This window comes from Lepidochelys kempii, chromosome 4 (genome assembly GCF_965140265.1).
Source record: "Lepidochelys kempii isolate rLepKem1 chromosome 4, rLepKem1.hap2, whole genome shotgun sequence".
Taxonomy (NCBI): domain Eukaryota; kingdom Metazoa; phylum Chordata; order Testudines; family Cheloniidae; genus Lepidochelys; species Lepidochelys kempii.
In genome coordinates, this window is record NC_133259.1 from 112,288,376 (window position 1) to 112,308,099 (window position 19,724).

Below are 19,724 nucleotides of genomic sequence, written 5' to 3' on the forward strand. Positions count from 1 at the left end.
TAACAGTGTGGGTAATAGACCATTGGAAGAATATATCAAACATCATGGTAGAATCTCCATCACTGGCAATTTTTAAATGAAGATTAAATAAAGAGAGATGCTCTAGTTCAGAAATTAATTCAGGGAAGTCCTGTGTCTTGTGTTTAGCAAGATGATCACAGTCGTCCCTTCCAGCCTTAAAATCTATGGAGTTATGTAAACAATAGGGGAAAAGAAATGAAAGCTGGCTTACCCTGCTGGAGCAAAGAATGAATTATAGTCATGGTGATTATAATAGTTCAACTGAAAGCTGTCCAGGACATTGAGATTAAAACCCCTCTTTCTGCAGTAGATTCCAAGGAGTCTTTTTAAGATTGGGAGTGGCCAGGGCCTCAGGTTTATGTACAGATTTATTGTTGGTTTGTTTTAATTACAGTTTGTGTTTGAACTTTTGTGCATTTCCCCCCTTTGATTCTGTGATTACGCATTACTGGGGGGAAATGGAAAGGTTTTTAATGAAGACTTTTTTTCAAAAAGAAAGTTTTACAAAGGGTCACTTTGTTGTTTCACATCTTACTTCATACTTGTTTCTATGTTAATTAAAATAACAAGGTGTGAGTACCGTTCTGTGTGGCAGAGTAGATGTCAGTCATTATTAGTTTGTGGCCCCAGGTGTTAATTTTCTGTTAACAGAGGCTTGTGGTTAAAGCAAAGTACTTTGGTGGTGGTGATTTTAATCTTCCTTGTAAGCAAGAGGTGTTTGTTGCTGAGACCTTTGCTCACAAGCTTCACATAGGACAACTACTAATGAGTGATAATGAATATTCTCCTTCAGCTTAAGTGGCAGAACTGCTGCTTTGGGATCTACCAGGCCTCACTTTTGTGCCACTGACTCACTGTGTGCAAGGAAAGGTTCTGATCCTACACTTACTTCAGTTGAACTAGTCATGTGAGTGAAGGCTACTAGAAAGGGTCCAAACTGACCTGTGAATAAACAGTTTGCCCAACCAGGGGATTGGGGGCATTGTGGAAGTGACTTGCCCCAATGGGAGGAAAACAAGGCTCAATGCCTTACAAGGCTCCCCAACATGCCTCTGTGCTAGTCAATATTAGGGTGGGGGTAGGGGACTAGGACCATGTCCCTGCCTTCGCCAGGTTCCTTTGGGGATGGCGTGCACCTCCCTCAGAGGTCCTAGCAGGGACTGCAATTCTGGCAGGCCCTCATGCAGTATAAAAGAGGGGAAGGATTTTTGCACCCTACCCCACCCACAAGTTTATCTGCACATGAGCCAGACATTCCCTGCCCCTTGGCTGTATTTATTTACCGTAACATTAACGTTACGAGATTAACACTGGTGCAAATTCCACACTAAACCCTCAGTGCAGAGATTACATTTGTAAAGAGCTAAATAGTTTAGTCTGGAAACACTCAATGGGGTTTCTTATAAGTTATATACTTAAATTATATACAATAAATTGTATAAATGTGATAAATAGTCTAGTGTTAAAGAAAATCTTGCAAGCAAATAACATTAAACCATCAGATTTATCTCTGCCTCTGAGAAACTCCCATCTACTTTGCTAAGGTAACTTGAATTCTGCTTGGTACTATAACAGATCCATTAGATGACTTGCATTAGATGATTTGTAATTAAAAGCTTCCATCTAAGTTTACAAAAAGAAAAGGAGTACTTGTGGCACCTTAGAGACTAACCAATTTATTTGAGCATGAGCTTTCGTGAGCTACAGCTCACTTCATCAGATGCATCCGATGAAGTGAGCTGTAGCTCACGAAAGCTCATGCTCAAATAAATTGGTTAGTCTCTAAGGTACCACAAGTACTCCTTTTCTTTTTGCGAATACAGACTAACATGGCTGTTACTCTGAAACCCATCTAAGTTTAAAAAGTCACTTTCATATTCAAGGGAGATGCACATCTGGGGCCTGAACCTGCTTCCAAATGGGGCGAAACTCCCATTGATTTTAGCAGTATAGGATTGGGATATTGAAGACCAGTACTGTTCCCTTTCAATCAATGGCAGAACTATTAGAGACTTCAACTGGAGCAAGATCAGATGGTTAGAATTGTGACACAGGTGGGAATGTGTGTGTGTGTGTGTAACAAATGGGTGTGTGTGTGTATATCGAATGGTGCAATGGTTTTATATTCTGTTCAGGTTAGCTCTAAAAGTTTTGATGCATTTCTACACCAGTTCTGGACATTCTGGCTGTCAAATATGGGGCTGGAAACCTCACAAGATCTAATTTTTTTTTCTTATGAGGTCTTTGGTATTCCTAGCTTCTATTGAGATGAAAATATATCAAGTCTCTGGGGAGGTATTTTGACACTTCTGTTTCCAGCACCAGTCAGGAGCTGGAAGAACATAGAAATGTGGGAGAAGAAGGAGAAGGAGAAGATGTTGTTGTTGTTGTCGTCCTCAAGCCAGTCCTCCCATTCCTAATGTGGATCTTCAGCGTGAATTGTGATGTGGCATGCTGGTTACACTATATGTTAAGGATAAAGTATACATCTCAACGTTCATGCATTGAATCCATGGCTTCAGCAAAGCCTATGCTGTTTGTACAGCATGCATTGAAAATTCTTGCTTAATGAAGTTTTTGCTTCCGTTGCTATGGTCCCCATCATCATAGTTAATTCATTGCCGGAAAAGAGAAAAGCAGAGAAATTAGAGGCCTGTTGTCATGGCGTAGGTAACACAAAGCTAATGAGAATATGAGACTGACACAAAGGAGGAACAAATATAAACCTATCACTCTTGGTCTCAGGTTACTTAGTACTTCAGGAAAAACAAGAAAGTTCCTGAGAAAAGGGAAATAAAGCAATATCCTAAATAATGTACTCTGATAAATGGTGGAAAAAGATGAACATTAACTTAACTCAATTATTTCTATAAACCCTGTGTTTAATAAGTATGTGGAAGTCAGTTTTAACTATTAGGTAACTTATAAGCAGCAATCAGTTATTTGCAACCATACTTTAGAAAGGCTTCAGTTCCTCTGTAGGATCTCAAGTTATGGATTACCAACAAGCCTTCCCCTGTTTAAGATGTTTTGGTTTTACACAAGGCTTTTCACACGCAGGGCCGGTGCAACCACTAGGCGAACTAGGCAGTCACCTAGGGCGCCAAGTGGTTGGGGGCGGCCAAAAGCGTGCTCCGGGGAGGCGGTGGAGTGGAGGTGAGCTGGGGCAGAGGACCACCGGGAGGGCCGCCTGCAGCAAGTAATGGGGCAGGGGTGGCGCACAGGGGAGCTGCTCCCCGCCCCAGCTCACCTTTGCTCTGCCTCCTCCTCTGAGCACGCCGCCTCGCTCTCCTTCTCTTCCTCCCAGTCTTGCGTGCCAAACAGTTGATTGGTGCTGCAAGCCTGGGAGGCGGGAGAAGCAGCGGCGTCGGCAGCATGCTCGGGGAGGGGGCGGAGCAGAGGTGAGCTGGGGAGGGGAGTTGCCGCACGGCTCCCCGAGGGGAGAGAGGGTGGCAGGAAGCCTCAGGGGGTGGGGAGCTGCTGTAGGGGGGGTGCTTCAGGGTGGAGGGGCGGTGGCGGGGAGCCGCCGCAGGGTGGGCGCCTCAGGGCGGAGGGTGGGTGCAAGGTGGAAGTTTCGCCTAGGGCACAAAACATCCTTTCACTGGCCCGGTTCACACGGGTAGCTTACAATGCACTCTAAAGCAGTAAGTTAATTATCTTAATAGGAAGGACACATATTAACAGGATCTTCATATTGTTTGTTATTTATTTATTTATTTATTTGTATTACAGAAACCTCAGCCAAGATTGGGGCTCCATTGTGCTGAGTGTTGTGCAAACACATAATGAGAGAGTCCCTCACAAAGAGTTTACAATCTACAGACAAAGAGTGGGAAGAGAACCGGAGGCAGAGAGGTGAAGTGAATTATCCAAGGTCACACAGCAAGTCTGTGAGAGAACCAGGAATAGAAACCAGTTCTCCTGGCTCCCTGTTCAGTGCCCTGTCTACTACTTATGGTGAAAAGTGTTGCAGACAATACCAAAGAAACCCTACTCAAGAGAACCTTATTCGGTGACAGCTGTGCATCCCCATTGACTCTCTTCAGTATACAGTTGTGCTGTTATAGAAACTCTTTCCTCATATGCGTTTTTGGTGCTGGCCCTTTAAATATGACAGACATGCAACAGCCACCCAAAAATGGCCATTTAAGCAACGGGCAATTTGCTTCTTTTTCTGGCTGAAATAATCAATACATTTGGCCCAGCTGAATTTTAGTGAGTATTCTTCCTTATTTTTCGTGAGACAATCTCATTTCCACAGCTCATGCATTGGGCTGCAAGTGTTTAAAGTTCCTCTTCCCCTCAGAATTATGTGAGTTTACATGTCTGCACACAGAGGTGCTCAAACAGTTTTTATAGCGAAGGTGCTGAGAGCCATTGAACCAAACTGTACACCCTGTATATAATGGAAATCTTTTCAAGCCAAGGGTTGCAGCAGCACCCCTAGCACCTGCAGTTCCAGCCCCTATGCACATTAATATTCTATTGATAAAAGCTGTTGTATTCATTATTTTCTCTTTAGAAATGTACATTGATGGCCAATGCTTACAGCACCTGAGCACCTTGCATCAGGTATCCACAAGATTACACAACATGGCAGCTCCTAGACATTCTCAGTATATTATTTGCTGCTGCTGCTGCTGCTTGTTGGAAATGTGACCCCAGCCGTATAATGTTCGTGTCTTCAGTTATTATTTTGAGGTGCTACCAGAATTTTCCTGAGAAATGCAAGCCAGAGGGAAAAAATGGTGATTTTTAATAGTTAAATACCAGCAAAAGATTAACAGAATTTAATGGGATAGGGAAAAAAGGCACTTCTGTAGCCTCAGGGTGTTCCCCCTGCCAAGTATCAAGGGCTTGCTACAAACAATGGAGGTGAGAGAGCTTCTCAAAGAAAAGGTCACAATAATCCTTTAATAATGGAACATGTTAAGCAACCTAAATACAGAGATTGCTTTCAGCTCCCCCTATTATAAATTAATAAGTAACTGCCTAGAAATGTTTCTTGCCTAGAAAAGTCTAGGGTGTCTTACCATGTGGATAATATATATATCATGGGAGTAAATTACTATGTAACAGCCTAAATTTCATGTTTTTACATGGATAAGGCTTTTGCAATCACACGTGATAGCTGGAATTTAGTATTAATAGCTGCAGCTGTAAATCCACTGATGCAAAATTGTCAGCAAGCTGTTCAGTCAGCTCTATTGATAGGGATGTAAAATAAACCGTTTACGGTTGTTATGTAGTGCAAGCTATTTCAGGCTGGTAAAATGCTGAATTTGCTTTTTTTTGAGATCCAGAATATACTGCAAGTCTTGGGAAATACTGACATTTAATGGATGGATCTTTAATATTCGTATTACTGTCATGAAATATTTGATTACCGTCACTCAAGAAGCTGCATTTGATTCTCTCTTGCTTGCCATTTGGCTTGCCATCAGTGAACTGCTATTTATATTTGAAAAACATTCCAATTGGTATGTCAGGTGGGATAATACATTTAGCAAGAGCCAAAGCCTATCACAGTGAGACTGTGTCCACACTGGGGGCAGAACCATGGTAACTGTAAATATGTTTGAAGACTGTTATTGTTAACAGCACCAATAAAGCTGTTCCAGAGTTTAAGTACTCAGTGTGGGCAGGGAATTTTATTTTTCCCCCTACAACTGTGTTAGCCAGCCTATGATATAGACTGCTATAACTCTCTACTAGGTGGGCTAGATTATACCGTTATAACTAGAGCTCGGTGAAATTTTTTGGACAAAACATTTTGCTGAAAAATGCAAATTTGGATACACTGAAACATTTATCTAATTAGCATCATTTTGGAGAATTGTTGTAGTTGAATCAAAGAATTTTTTGGGAAATGTCAAAACGAAATGTTTTGATATGTGCAACTAGAGTCACAAGGGGATTTATTCACTATTCACAAAATCAGAGGTCATGCCTCTCCACTCCTTATACCAAAAATCCCATTGGCTAGGGCACGTGTCTGGGATGTGGAAGACCCAGGTTAAAATCCCTACTCTGGAGCAGGCAGTTGACCTGGGTCTCTTCTCTGCCAGTGAACACCCTAACCACCAAGCTAGGAGGGGTGACAGTTGGGTTTTATTCCCTGCTCCAGTGAATAATTGTACAAAGTGGAACAGCTTCTAAAGGAGGAGAGATTGAGGGAGAACGCCCCCATCCCCGAATATTCTATAGTCTGCTATTAGGGAACTCACACTGGATGAGGAAGATCTAGGTTCAAATTACTGCTCCAAAGCAACGATTTGAACCTGGGTCTCCCACATCCTAGGTGGGTGCCCTGACAACCAAGCTATTGGGTATGGGGGTAACAGCACAGTAATGGTTGGTTTGGAATCTGAACACTGGAAAATTGTGGCGATCAGTTAGATATGGAATAGATACTGCAAATCTCTTAATGACAAAAGGAAATGCCGAGGTTACAGGGAGAAAACTGGATGATTGAAGCATGCAGATTGATAGCTGGAGAGTGGCCATTGTGGCTGAGGAACTCCATATAATAGCCAGAAATAGTAATTTCTTTGTTCACCACAAGTTGCTGTTCACTTCAGTGCCTGGGAGTAGGAGGGAAATTAAGTATCATGAGAAAATAATGACCCTGGTACAATGAATCATTTAAAGTGATTGTAAAAGACCTCTTGGGCCAGGTTCATTCTTAGTGTAATTCCACTGAAGTCAGTGGAGATAAATCTGGCATCAATCTGGCATACTTTGCTTTCTAGATTGTTTTGGAACTATTTTTTACAAAGAGGTACATGTTATTCACAAAGCATGTAAATAAGTTTTAATCCATTTAATAGATGCTGCATGGATTTTGATGACTACAGGCTAATTATTTTATTGTAAGAGCTGGGCAAATACTGAGTATTCATTTGCATTTTTAAATGAATTCACTTTGGCCATGCTTACATCCATTTAGGGCTTGCTTTTCATTGATTGTTCATACATCCTATTTTAGGCTTTATGCTGCCATCCGACACCATAGTATCTGAGCACCTTCCATGTAAAAATCAAGAGCAATAGCGGAGTCCCCAGCATGCAGAAGTAATTACAGAAATCAGATTTTAGTGTGTGCACACAGTTATGCCTGAAAGGAATGAGGCAGGGACTGGCCCTGTCTCTCTGCTCCACATTTTACTATTTTCTTGTTTTGCTTTTTGCAAGTTCCTCCATTTCTAGGCCTTCATTTCTTTAGACCTCCTTTTCTTAGTTTCCTATTCTAGCCAGTTAGATGAATTGCATTTGTTTTATAGGGGAGGGAAAGAGATCTTTATGGGGGGGGGGAAGAGATCTCACCCTGTAGGATATAAGTAACTCAATTATTTAAATGAGTTATTCATACCCTAAAGAAGAAAAATAAAGCCTTGTACCCCATTGTGTTTGTTTGGGGAGTGCTATAGCATTTTTCTGCATGGTTTGTCCTGTTGTCCCTATAATTTCTCTTCCCTGCTCCACCCAATATTCTTATCTTCTCTGCATTCCTTACCATCTCACCTCTGCTTACTCTTTCATTCCTTGGTTACTCTTGCTGTTCTTCCTGCTGGCAGACTGCAATGAGAGTCGTGGAAGTACCACAAGAATGGAAGGTGTTTATGATTTTGTTACTTTCAGGGTATTTCACTGACAAACTATAATGTTTGGATCTGGTTCCTTTTTAATGGCCCTTATAGTATCTGGGAAGAGAGGGGGACATGGGGAGAGCTTCCTGCTGGTTTTAAAATTGAATGTTCACCCAGCCCTAGTCACTAATAACTTCCTTGCGCTCTTTATTTCATTAATGAATATAGGGCCTGATTCGGCAAGTGGCCGAGCTTCCCTTTTGATTCTGCTGCAGACAACTAAAAGAGGAACATTCTTCGTGAAATGGAACAAGTCTTCCAAGACTGACTCATGCACATCATTCATCTCAATTAGGTTTGATGTAAAATTATCAGTGCTCTATCTTAAGAATTGACTCTTCTTTCTCAATTACGTGGTCCCATAACGTCTTACAATCATGAACTCTCGTGGAAATCATTTAAAATAGGAACAATGAGAATCAACTACCATTAGCAGGACATTTTACAAGAAATTCAAACTGTTTGTTCATCTCTTCTTGCTCAGCTTTGCTTTTACCCACTTGAAAAATATTCCTGACCAGTCTAAAATGAACACATTTGATTATGAAGCACTCGCAACCTATCGAGAAAAGTGAAAGGAATTATTTTGGTCTAATATGAGTGTCTGATCATTACTGACTGGAAATCTCTTTACTAACATAAGGCATTAATACACGTTACCAAAATTAAAAGTTAGAGCTGGGTGAAAAGAGGAAAAATGTGTTTGCAGGAATGTTTGTGAATTCTGAATTGCATTTTGAATCAGTTATTTTCACATCTTTTTTGTTCTCTTTTGCTAGAGAATAGAGTGACCAAAATTTCTCATGAGTCGGAAGTGAATTTCAGGTCTGCAGGGGAGTGTGTTTAATCAAGAAACAGAAGTCAATTAATGAGAAAACAATTGCTTTATTGCAAAAGCAGTTGTAGTTTATAAAGATGAGGCCAGCCAATCAGGGAACAGGAACAATACCATGTAACTTAAGTAATCAGTCATACAGCTCAGACAGTAAATTCTGAATAGCAAATGCCTTTATTTGTGAATGACCTGTATGCTGGAGTTTTTTTCACAAGCCTATTTTTTGAACACTTTTTTGAATAATGAATACTTGGTAAAAATTGTGAACTTCATGGACAATTAGTAGAAATAGCAGCTAACGTCAAATAAGTTGTTTGACATTACAGATTCAACCAGATTCAACAATATTCTGGTTTTCTAAAGTTGGTTCTAATATTAAAATTATATTTTTTTTACTTTTAACTCTTTCTTGCATGTACTGCATTCAGCAGTGAAGGTAAAAATGTGTAGTAAAGAAATACAAGATATACAATACATTTGATAATTTCAAACATTCTGTCATGTTCTCTCAGACAAAAGCACTTAAGCAAATGCCATTCAATCCATGGTAATAGGAAGAAGTATTCTGAACTTTGTATGTTTCAGTTATTGCTTATGTGCTGCAGCAAACAGTGAATTACTGGGTAGCTCTTGTAAACTCTACAATCTGGGAAATATCTTATTTTCAGATTGCAGATCTATTCATTACCATTTGAATTAAGCATTCAGGAAAGCATTTGTGCCTTCAGTAGGGCTTGGGCACATGCTTAGAGGTGTTGCTGAAGAGGAATGGACCCAAGCACATGCTTAAGTGCTTTCCTAAAGGCCCAAACCAAGTCTCATTAAAATCAGAGGCAAAATTCCTTTAGACATCAATAGGACCAGTATTTAACCCTTACAGAATTTACATCAGTGTATTCACTTTAAACGGTAGCTGACAACAAACAAAATTTGATCTCCTTTATTCTTGGTATAGTAAAGGTACTCCATAGCATACTGTGATGATGATATTCTATAGTTGGAAACACTAAGAAATATTATGCAAAACAGGGATTTAAGATTAAAATATGAAGTGTTTTTGTCTGAAGATAGCTTTGTTTTAGCCTTTGACATAAATCCACCAACATTCTTTTTCCAAGATGGAATCAAAACCAGATAGCTCCATTTCTAATTTCTTGGTCCACCTGCCATTTTTTTGCCCCAGACTTTTAGAAATTATGAGGCTTGTGATCATGGTTCACATTTATGCATTTGAGAAGTACATTGGGGAAACTATTGTAGTCCCATTCACACTGCACAGGAATGGGAATCTGGTGACTTGGGTTTTATTCTTGGCTCTGCCATTGATGCACTGTGTGACTTTGGACAAGTTACTTTATCTTGATGTAGATGCATGCATGTAAATGATGTAGATGCATGCTCACCTGTGTAAGGTTGTTTGATCATCCTTGGATCTCAAAGTGTTATAAACCTGGAAATACTTAAGGGCCAAATTCCATTTTCATAGGTACACAAGGTTCCAGTTGAATTCAATGGGGTTGCTATGGAATAAGAGTCAGAGTAGAATTTATCCTGATATGTATGCTTATAGAATCATAGGGTTAGAAGGGACCTCAAAAGTCATTTAGTCTATCCCCTGCCAAGTTGCAGGATTTATTATGGTTAAACCATCCAAGACAGATGGCTATCCAGCTTCCTTTAGAAAACCTCCAGTTAAGCAGCTTCCACAACCTCCTTAGGCAGTCGGTTCCATTGTCCTACTTCTTCTTGATTTTTCTAATGGAGCACTGTTGTACCAGGAAAGCTTATGTGAATGTATATTTTCAAAAAGAGTAGTTGGTAAAAGGATAGTTTTAAGAATTGCATAATGAAAGTTTGATATCGGAATATACATCCAACTGGATCTCATTTATTTTAATTCTGTAATGTTTTGACAGTGACGGTCATCAAAATAAGGCTCCAATCCTGCAAACACTCATTCAGTTTAACGAGACTACTACTCATTTGCATACAATACTCACAGACAGATATTTGCAGGATTGGGACCTGAAGTTGCATTGTACTTGGAGTAAATAAATATTTTTTTTTCTTTACAGCAGTGATATCTTTCTCGTGTTGACAGGGAATCTTCAAGAAATCAAGTGCATTGTATCTTTAAATGTACATTAAGGTTACACAAGGTTTTAATCAAGGCTGAAACTAGCTCAATGTTTTTTCTATTTGTACTGATATTTCTAATAGTGTCCAGCCCATATGTGGCGATCCTGCAGCTCCCATCCAATTAAGAAAACCATTAATATAAAAAGCAAACTGTATAGCAGAATTCCAGGGAATTTGACTGCAGTGTTTAAATAGATGTTTTTCCTTTCTACAGTATTCAGAATGCTAGTAGCGTAGCTGTATTTAGGTTTTTATTTGATGTAAACTCCCAGTCAGACACGTTTCAAGTTGGGGGGGGGGGCGGAGAGAACCTGGCACGAAAGTTCTGTTTCTTTGAAAACTCTCCAACAGCATGAGTCCAGAGAGGGCTTAATTAAAATGAAGAGAAATATGGAAGGGGAAAAACAAACAAACAAACAAAAAAAACAAAACCACCCCCTTAAATGGCCTGTTTTTGTTCTGGGTTCACAAAATCACCATTTTCAACTGGTCTTCCCAAATCATAAATATTGGCAACTTTCAGGTTTCCATTTTATCCCTCCTGGGCAAATAGCAAGTTCAAAAGCTTTTTGCAATCTAGCTCTGTTCACCAGTGTTTGGGTTTCTGATACAACTGGTACATCTCTAGCAATAAACATTACCATGAAATTAAATTTCAAGGGAACCACATTCAGGCTACACGATTAAACACTGCATAGAATCGGCACCCAGATTCTATGCAGTGTCAGCCAACCAGAGTCAATATTTCTTTAACTTGTATTATACCAAAATGTCCTGGTCACCAGAATGCTCTTCAATACCTATTCTTTTATTTTCTCTTTAGTCCTTTGCCTCCTGGTTTTCATCTGTCATCATCTCTTTAATAGTGGTAACTGGATGGTTGTATTGGCCCAGAGTTAATGCTATCATAATGACCAGGGGATAGAGCAATTAGATAGAATGCCAGGGTTAGTCCGTTAGTTGATAGGCAAGGTGGAGAAGCCATGTAAAATAGATGAATTATACTGAGTTTATCATTCTTAACTGAGGTCTGGTCTACACTGGTGCGGGGGGAATCAATCTAAGTTATGCAACTTCAACTATGTGAATAATGTAGCTGACGTCGACATACTTAGATCTACTCACCATGGTGTCTTCACTGCGGTAAGTTGAAAGCTGACGCTGTCCCATCAACTCTGCCTGCGCCTTGAGCCCTGGTGGAGTACATGAGTCAACAGCAGAGCGCACGGTGGTCGATTTATCGTGTCTAGACTAGATGCAATAAATCGACCCTCACTGGATCGATTGCTGCCCGTCGATCCAGCAGGTAATGTAGACAAGCCCTAAGTAACATACATGTACTATTAAGTCTTCCTGGAGCTGAGTGTCTTCTCATATCAGTGACATGGTGTTATTCCATTGGCTAATAGAGAGTTGCTTTTGATTTACAGTGGTGTAAAAGACAGGAGAATCAGGCACTCTGAATTTGCTCTGTCAGTTGTTCTCTTGTGGTACTGTTGATTAGACATGACAAAACTTACCTGACTACCTACAGGTACTGTACAAACACCCATAAGTAGGGCAAACAGAAAGCTGTGCCCCAGCCATTTCCGCAGACTTTGCTGTTTTAATGGGAAATGAATTTCTGGTGTCTCTATGCCTCTTATTCCACTGCCTTCGTGCATAGCACTTTTGGCAGTTTCTCAGTTCAGTGTCTCCCCAATCATAAACAAATTGGGGTGGAAATGTACTATGGAATAGGCACTCAAAATGAGGATGAAATTGTACAAAAGCCAGACAAAGGAGCAAGCTAGGACATCCCTGCTTCTCCAATGACCTTTCCTCACTGCGTGAGTTGCTTCCCACTCCTTGCCTTCTTACACCCAGTACCATCCACAGTAAAATCTCCTATGGGAGAAGTTTAAGGCAAATGGATATGAATAGCCAATAGTGGATGAAAACTACCTCTGCCTCCCAGTCTTCTTTCATGAGGAAACACAATCTCATACCCAGAAGCTGGATTCAGGAACTGGCATTTACAATGGGCATGTGCATATAACTAAGGGAAGGAAGATATAGTATGATAGACCCCTACACGTTAACTATTAATACAAATATTTTAGAGACATGGTTGCAAAGTTCCCTGATTCCCTGATTCTGGAAATATAAATCAGTGGACTCTTGCAGTTACTTCTGTGGCTTTTCAGAGGCTCTGCCTGTACATATTACCTTCCTCTTCATCCAAAAACGCTCCTACTGACATGTTTGGTATGGCAAGACCTTCCCTCAGGGAGCTTTTAAATCAATTAATTTCCCCTTTGCAGAGCTTGCCACTCCAGACTTTGGTGAGCACGCTTTCCATCCCACTTTGAGAGGAAGGATGATCCATTGGTTAGGGCGCTAACTTAGGAGTTGGGAAACCTGGATCAATTTCCTGCTCTGATACAGGCTTCCTTTGTGACCTAGGTCAAGTTTCCCATGTGTAAAATGGGGATAGTAATACTTCCCTACCCCAAAACATGGAAGGTTGTGAGGTGATTGGATACTGTAGTCATGCTGGCCATATAAGTGCCTAAGACTTGTAGATTTTCTTCTTTTGTGGCATGAAGTAGAGCTGGCTAATGATAGTGTTGTTATTTCTGAGTAAATTATTCACTGATGGACAGTGCAAGTTTGAATATTTGATTAATAATATTCAGCCACCTACACTGCTGGTTGATTAGAAATATTTGACTAATGTATTGAATAACTTAGAGAAAAAAGATCAAATAAGCTATTTGCATGTATTATTCAGCCAGCTTCAGTAAACAATTCTAAAATTAATGCATAATTTAAAAAATACAGTGTCTGTGTTAGAGATGAGTTAAAGTAACTAAATTTAAACCCAGCCCAAATGGCAGATACTCCAAAATTCAGGTCTTGGGGATGGCCAAGTCTGGAGTTTTGGCTTGGGCTGTTATAACTATAGGAGCCACTAAAGTATTCAGATCACATATATGCTTTCATACAAAAGTACATTAAAAGACTATTAAGGTTGACAAGTAAGGCATTCAAAAGCTAGGAAGTGCCAGAATTAAGGTTTTCTGTGCAACTTTCTATTCTGCCCTCTTGTTCATGTGGATTAATGATATAATCCTTAATTTACATAATGACATGCTCTTTTTGCCACAAGAACAGAACTAGGATTGTGGCTCAGGGGTACGTAGTTCCCAATCCTGTGTGCTCAGACCACTAGATTGCCCCCTTGTCTGTGCAGTAGCTTTGTACTATTAGTAATAGAGCAGCAAAATGCCTACAGACAGACAACTACACAGCTCTTCCACCAACAAACACATGTACATAAACTTCTCAGATCAAGTGCATTCAAACTTTGCAAAAGGCCCACTGTTTTGAGTTCTCTTATTTCCCTCTGAGGTTACTTATGGGGCAGATCAGAACCTTCCATTCTGGAAGTGCAGGATTTGAAGCTAAAAATGTGGTTTGTGCTAGGCTTATTTTAAATATTGATGCTAAAAGTTACCCAAGGTTGTTTGAGGTTAATCATAGATTATGTAACTAGGCAGCACTAAGTGACTCGCTGATTGATTTCTCTGCTTCAAAGGAAACCTGCTTTGTCACTGGTGAAAGGACTGATCCATTTTTCCTCTGCTCATTTGTAATGTAACCTGGGAGATTGGTGATTTAGAAAAGTAGAGAGAAATTAGCCCATCAGCCATAAGCAAAATTCATTTCTAATTAAAGACTATGAATATGGGTCACACTTTGCAAGGAGGAAGCGTAAGTCAAGCACCATTCTTCTTGATTTGTTCCAGGTCATTGTTTTTCTCTGTCTGGCTGCAGAACACTAATGGACCATCTTGATAAAAATTCACTTTTGCGTCCATCTGTTATGTTGCACTTTTAATGTCAGTTTTACCTAATGTATCTTGATATTCTCCCCCAGTCCAGCTGCAAGCACAACATTTTATTAGACTGAAATCTCATCCCTTTTGATCCTCTAAATGAGAGAAGAGCCTGCAGATAATTTTCTTTGCAGCACTGGCAGTTTTAAGTTTTAGCATATGTTAGCATAATATATTCATTCAATGCAGTTTTCAAGCGCAGATGCCATTCTGAAACAGTTTTCTAGACACCGCAGTGGGTCCCCATAACCTAAGTTGTTTATACTGGCATTAGTAGGGATATTCTATAGCAAGAAACATCAAAATCAGTAAGGAAGATCTTTCATGCTTGAAGAAATATTGGTGGCATATGATGGGATCCCCAGGGTATCACCTGGAAGTGGGATACCGCTGTGTCCCCTTAACTCTACACCCTGTGCTGTCTCTCACAATGCTTTGCTAGTGACAAGCAGCAAACCCCTCTAGGCGCTGATATCACTCAGCATATGTGGAGCCACACAGTCAGCTAGACTGCATGAATGCTTCCAGAGCCACTTACAAATCAAACCAAGAAAGGCACCAGTAAATCTCTCAAGCCCCCAGCCTTGTACCCCAGAGGCCTGACCAGTGTAAGTTTATTACCCAGTCCGCTCCTCCCTCAATGTGGAGAGGACATACACAAGTCTTTGTAAACTGAGCTGAGATTTCCCAAGAACTTCAACCAAAATACACTGTTTTAGGTAAAATATAAAACAGATTTATTAACTACAGTAAGATAGATTTTAAGTGATTATAAGTAGCAAGCACAAAAGGTTAGAGATAGTAAAAGGTAAGCACACAGGCTAAATCTTAAACCTTATTATACTAGGCAGTATTTAGATCAAGCAGTTTTCTCACTCCACTGGAAGTTACAGTTCTTAATAGACAGGGTTCCTCTTTTAAGCCTCGGACCAGTCTCCTCAATTGACGTCTTTGTCTTCCCAGCATTCTTGTTGCTTCCAGCATAGGTGGGGGAGAAGAAAGGCCAAAGCATGATTCCACTGTCCCCTGTTTTATATCCTCAGTCCATGTGTCTGGAAGACTCTAGTCCAGGCCTGACTGGTGAGCCTTGCTGAGCCACAGAGTGGCTGGTGTGGTCTTGTGCAATAAAGTCACAGAGTTGAGCAGTCCCATGGTGCGGTGCTTGCACAATTGTCCTTGAATTGTAAATCCCTTGTTTACTCTTCTCCAGCTAGTCAATGGCTGGTGATAAGCCATGTTGTTTTCACAGGAGAACTAGCATTAGAGACTCTCAAACTTACAACATACTTACAATATACAACATATTTCAGTAACAACCAAAGAGCAAAATCTCATAACTTCATACATACTAATGATATACATATTTCAACAGAACAATGGGCTTCAGCAGACCATTACCTTTCATATGATATCTTACATGGCATGCTTTGTATGAAATATATCATATTTATATGACATGGTGAATATAGGAGTTTGAGGGTGCTGTTTTGAGGTACAAAGTGCCATATGGGCACATGAAGAGGATACTAAAAATGTTCTCCCTTCCTTTTTTCAAATGAGTGCAGATGGACCTCCACTAGCTTAAGAGTCTTACAGTGCCTCAAAATAAGGACAAGATTTTGACCATACTGACATGTTGTTATTGAAAATAACTAAGTATGTAAAATATACTGGTAACAATGAAGATTTTGATGAGAATGGCCCTTAAATGAGAATGATCCCCAAAAGGTATTTAGGCACCTCGCTCCCATTGAAATCAATGGGCTTTAGGGCATGGATCCACATAGGGACTTAGGCATTGTGACACTGAAAATCACAAGAACAACACTGCGATCCACAAAGCCTGGTTTACGTGCCTTCCAGCAGGCACTGCACCCTGGGCCTCCCAGTGTATCCCCTAGCCCCCAGACTGTAGACTCATTCTCACACTCTATCTCTCTGGCCTAATGACTCTTTAATTATTTAATCCAAAGTGGAACAGCTTCAACAGGAAAGACTGAGGGAGGCCCACACCAGACTACCCCATAGCTCAGTGGCTGGAGCACTCTCCCCAGAGGTAGGAGATCTCTGTTCAAATCTTCTCCCCCCATCAGACAGAGGGAGAGAATTGAACTTGTGTCTCCTATGTGCCAGATGAGTGCTGTAACTACTGGTCTGAAAGTTAGAAGGTGGGCAAGGGCACCACTGCCAACAGCCACATTTTGATATGTAGGCACCGCCTACAGCATAGGCCCCACAGGTAAGATAAGTGGCTGAACACCTATTTCCCCCCAGTTTGTGGATCACTTGCTAGGGCGTAGGTGGGAGACAGTTGTCTGATTGCCTAGAATGAGGCAGCAGAGCACATACCCAGATGTAGAAACTTAGGCACCTAGGCAACTTTTAGAGCCGAAATTTGGTCACAGAGTTTAGGTGTCTGCAGGTTGATGCAAGAGTTTTGTGGATCACACTGGAGTCCAAAACTGGGATTTAGGCATCTAGGTGCCAAAGCATCTTTGTAGATCTGGCCCTAGGTACCTAAATATCTTAGAAGATCTGGGCCCTTCTGTCTATAGAGGAGAAGTGTGGTCTAGGTTCGGGCTTTTTATTGTGGTAGCACCTCAAGGCTCCAGCTGGTGCTTAGAGGTCCCCACTATGCTAGGCAATGTACAAATATAATGAAAAGACGGTCCCTGCCCCAAAGAGCTTGCAGTGTAAGGATCAGATGAGAGACAGCAGGTGGATGCAACCAGAAGAGAGAAGCACAAGGTGACAGTAAGATGATTATCAGTGTAATCAGCAGAGGTCACAGCATGCCAGTTGCCTCGCCATTGTCAACTGTTTTATAGGCTTTATGGTATTTGTGTTCTATTCCTGGCTTTGACACTGTCTTGCTTTGGGCGAGTCACTTAACATTTCCGTGCCTGTTTTAGTATTTCCAAAGTGAGTCATGCTCCTATATAGCTCACTGGAAAGCTTTGAGGGTTAGTTTATTATCTATCGAGTGTATCTTGAGTTTTTCCATAGCACCCAACACCATCATAGTGGACATTAGTATATATGTAAATTGCTTTAAGATACTGAGGAGAAAGGTGCTGTGTACTTATGGTTTAGTTTTTTATGTAGTTGGTTGTGTTATTTGTATGAGTTATGCCTTCTCTGCAAAAGTCACCCCAACTCTGTGTGTGGGAGTGGCATTCTTGAAGTGCCATTATTCTACTGCCCATACCAGCTGCCCATACCAGGCATGTACCTTTTTCATCCCATACAGTTCTGCTATACTTAGAGCACATTTCACATAAGGTTGTGTCTTTCTGTGTAGATTTTAAATCTTAGTGGGGCTGATGTATCTTGGTCCCCTTACTTGGCAACAGTCCTATTCTTTGCTCAATTTGGTTTTCCCCCTGGAATTAATCATCAGGAATATGGAACTTTGGATAAAATTTTCAAAAGCACCCTGACTTTCAGTGGGCATAAGTGCCTTAGAAATCAAAGTGCTTTGGAAAATGTTACCCTTTGGAACTAGAGGAAGGTGGAGATGACTGAATATCTTACTTCTCCTCTAGAGTGACTCTTAGCATTGTGGAAGGAGGAAAGGAAACAGAAGTAGCCACAGCAGCTTGATCAAGCCCACTGAGCACAGAAAGTAAGCACAGGTAGACAGGCTCATGCTCACTGTGCTCAAGCAAGCATGCTTAAAATAGAAGTATGGCTGTTGTGGCGGGGGGGGGGGGTGGCTCCAGCTAGCCACCTGAATCCAAGCCTGCTGCTCCTGCTGCAATGTCTATGTTGCTATTTTAGTGAGTTAGCTCAAACAGAGCTAGCACAAGCCTCTCTACCTGGGCTGCAGTGTAGATATACCCTAGATATGGACATCAGAATAGATACTAGTCAGGAAAAGTCTTCATTGCCCTCTAGCTCATGACACTAAAGATTACACACTGTTGCTACTAGAGTAATAGTGCTATTCCAGACGAATTGAATAATTACCTTCAGCTTCTGTAGTTCATTCCCTCTAGTTCCAGTTTGAGAAGGTTTTCACTTTCTTTTCCTGTACCACTGATTATGTGTTGTTTAAAGATTTTGACTATTGTAGCCTGAAGGAATGACAGTGAGAGAAACTTCAGTTTCCCCTACCTTTTCCCTCTGCTACCCTGCTCCTGAGCCATGAGAATTTCCTCACCATCCCTTTGTTTTTACCAGCTCATCAATTCCACAGCTAAGTTTTGCCATCAACCTTGGTGTACAAGAATGTTACCTTTGCAGACCTTACTCCCTTCTGAATCTCTCTAGAGCAAATATTCCCTTGCATTCAGTCATGGATAGTATATTTTATGTATTACTGGGACTGGAGAGTCTGCAGCAGAGTTTAAGACCAATAAAATAATTGCCAATATTTGTAAAAAGCACCTGTGCTGAAAGGCCAGATTTCAGTCTCAAGGGCATGGTGTGTATATTACCAGAGAGTTTGAAAATTCCTCTGTTGTAATTGCACACAAATACCCAGTAGTGGATTTTTCAATTTATGCAACTATACACATTGCACGTCTGAGATCAGGATCTGGCCCTGAATTGAAAAGGGATTAGACAAGTCAATTTCAATTTCTCCATAAAAGCTCAGGTTCCTTGTGACGCTAATAGATTCTCTGAGTCATATCTTTTTAGTTATAAACTGCCGCTAGTGTTCTCAGACATTTCAGAATAAAAATAAATCAGTTTTAAAGCCATTTGTAAAAGGAAATGCACCATCTCTAAAGCACAGCTATCTGTTGTTTCGGTTTCTTTATTAAATGAAGGGTACAACAAAAGGCTGAAAGGAAATCCTTTTACAGAAAGTTGGAATGTAGCATAATATGCAAAAAAGGTTGCCTTTAAGGTCACTTTTATCAGGTAAGGGCTGACAATCTCTGTTCAGCAATTTAAATGTAAGGCAACTTTTCCGGGATGTTATGTAACATTCCAATCTTACGTTGTGTGCTTTTTAAAAAGGAGTCCTGTCAGTTTGTTGTTGCAACTTTCATTTTGAGAGGTCTCTAGAACACCATAAACCTGTGCTTTGGAGATGCTATGTTTCCTTTTGAAAAATGGCTTTAAAACTGATTTGTTTATGCCAAAATGTACTGGGACACAAGTGATGGTTTATAAATATGAAGGTATGACTCAGCCAATCTATTTGCATCAGAGGAGCCAGAGGCGCTGAATTAATGTTTGTTTAGTGCT

At 40.6% G+C, this 19,724-nt stretch overlaps 2 long non-coding RNA genes across 2 annotated transcripts in view; both read left to right on the forward strand.

The window, feature by feature from the left end:
- Positions 1–8,714, forward strand: part of LOC140910737 (uncharacterized) — a 53,180-nt gene extending 44,466 nt beyond the window's left edge. The window contains exons 3-4 of the long non-coding RNA XR_012158708.1: positions 3,754–4,236; positions 7,839–8,714. This is a non-coding gene — a long non-coding RNA (uncharacterized lncRNA). The remainder of the gene's footprint in view (positions 1–3,753; positions 4,237–7,838) is intronic.
- Positions 1–19,724, forward strand: part of LOC140910740 (uncharacterized) — a 184,496-nt gene that overhangs the window by 151,496 nt on the left and 13,276 nt on the right. The window lies entirely within an intron of this gene.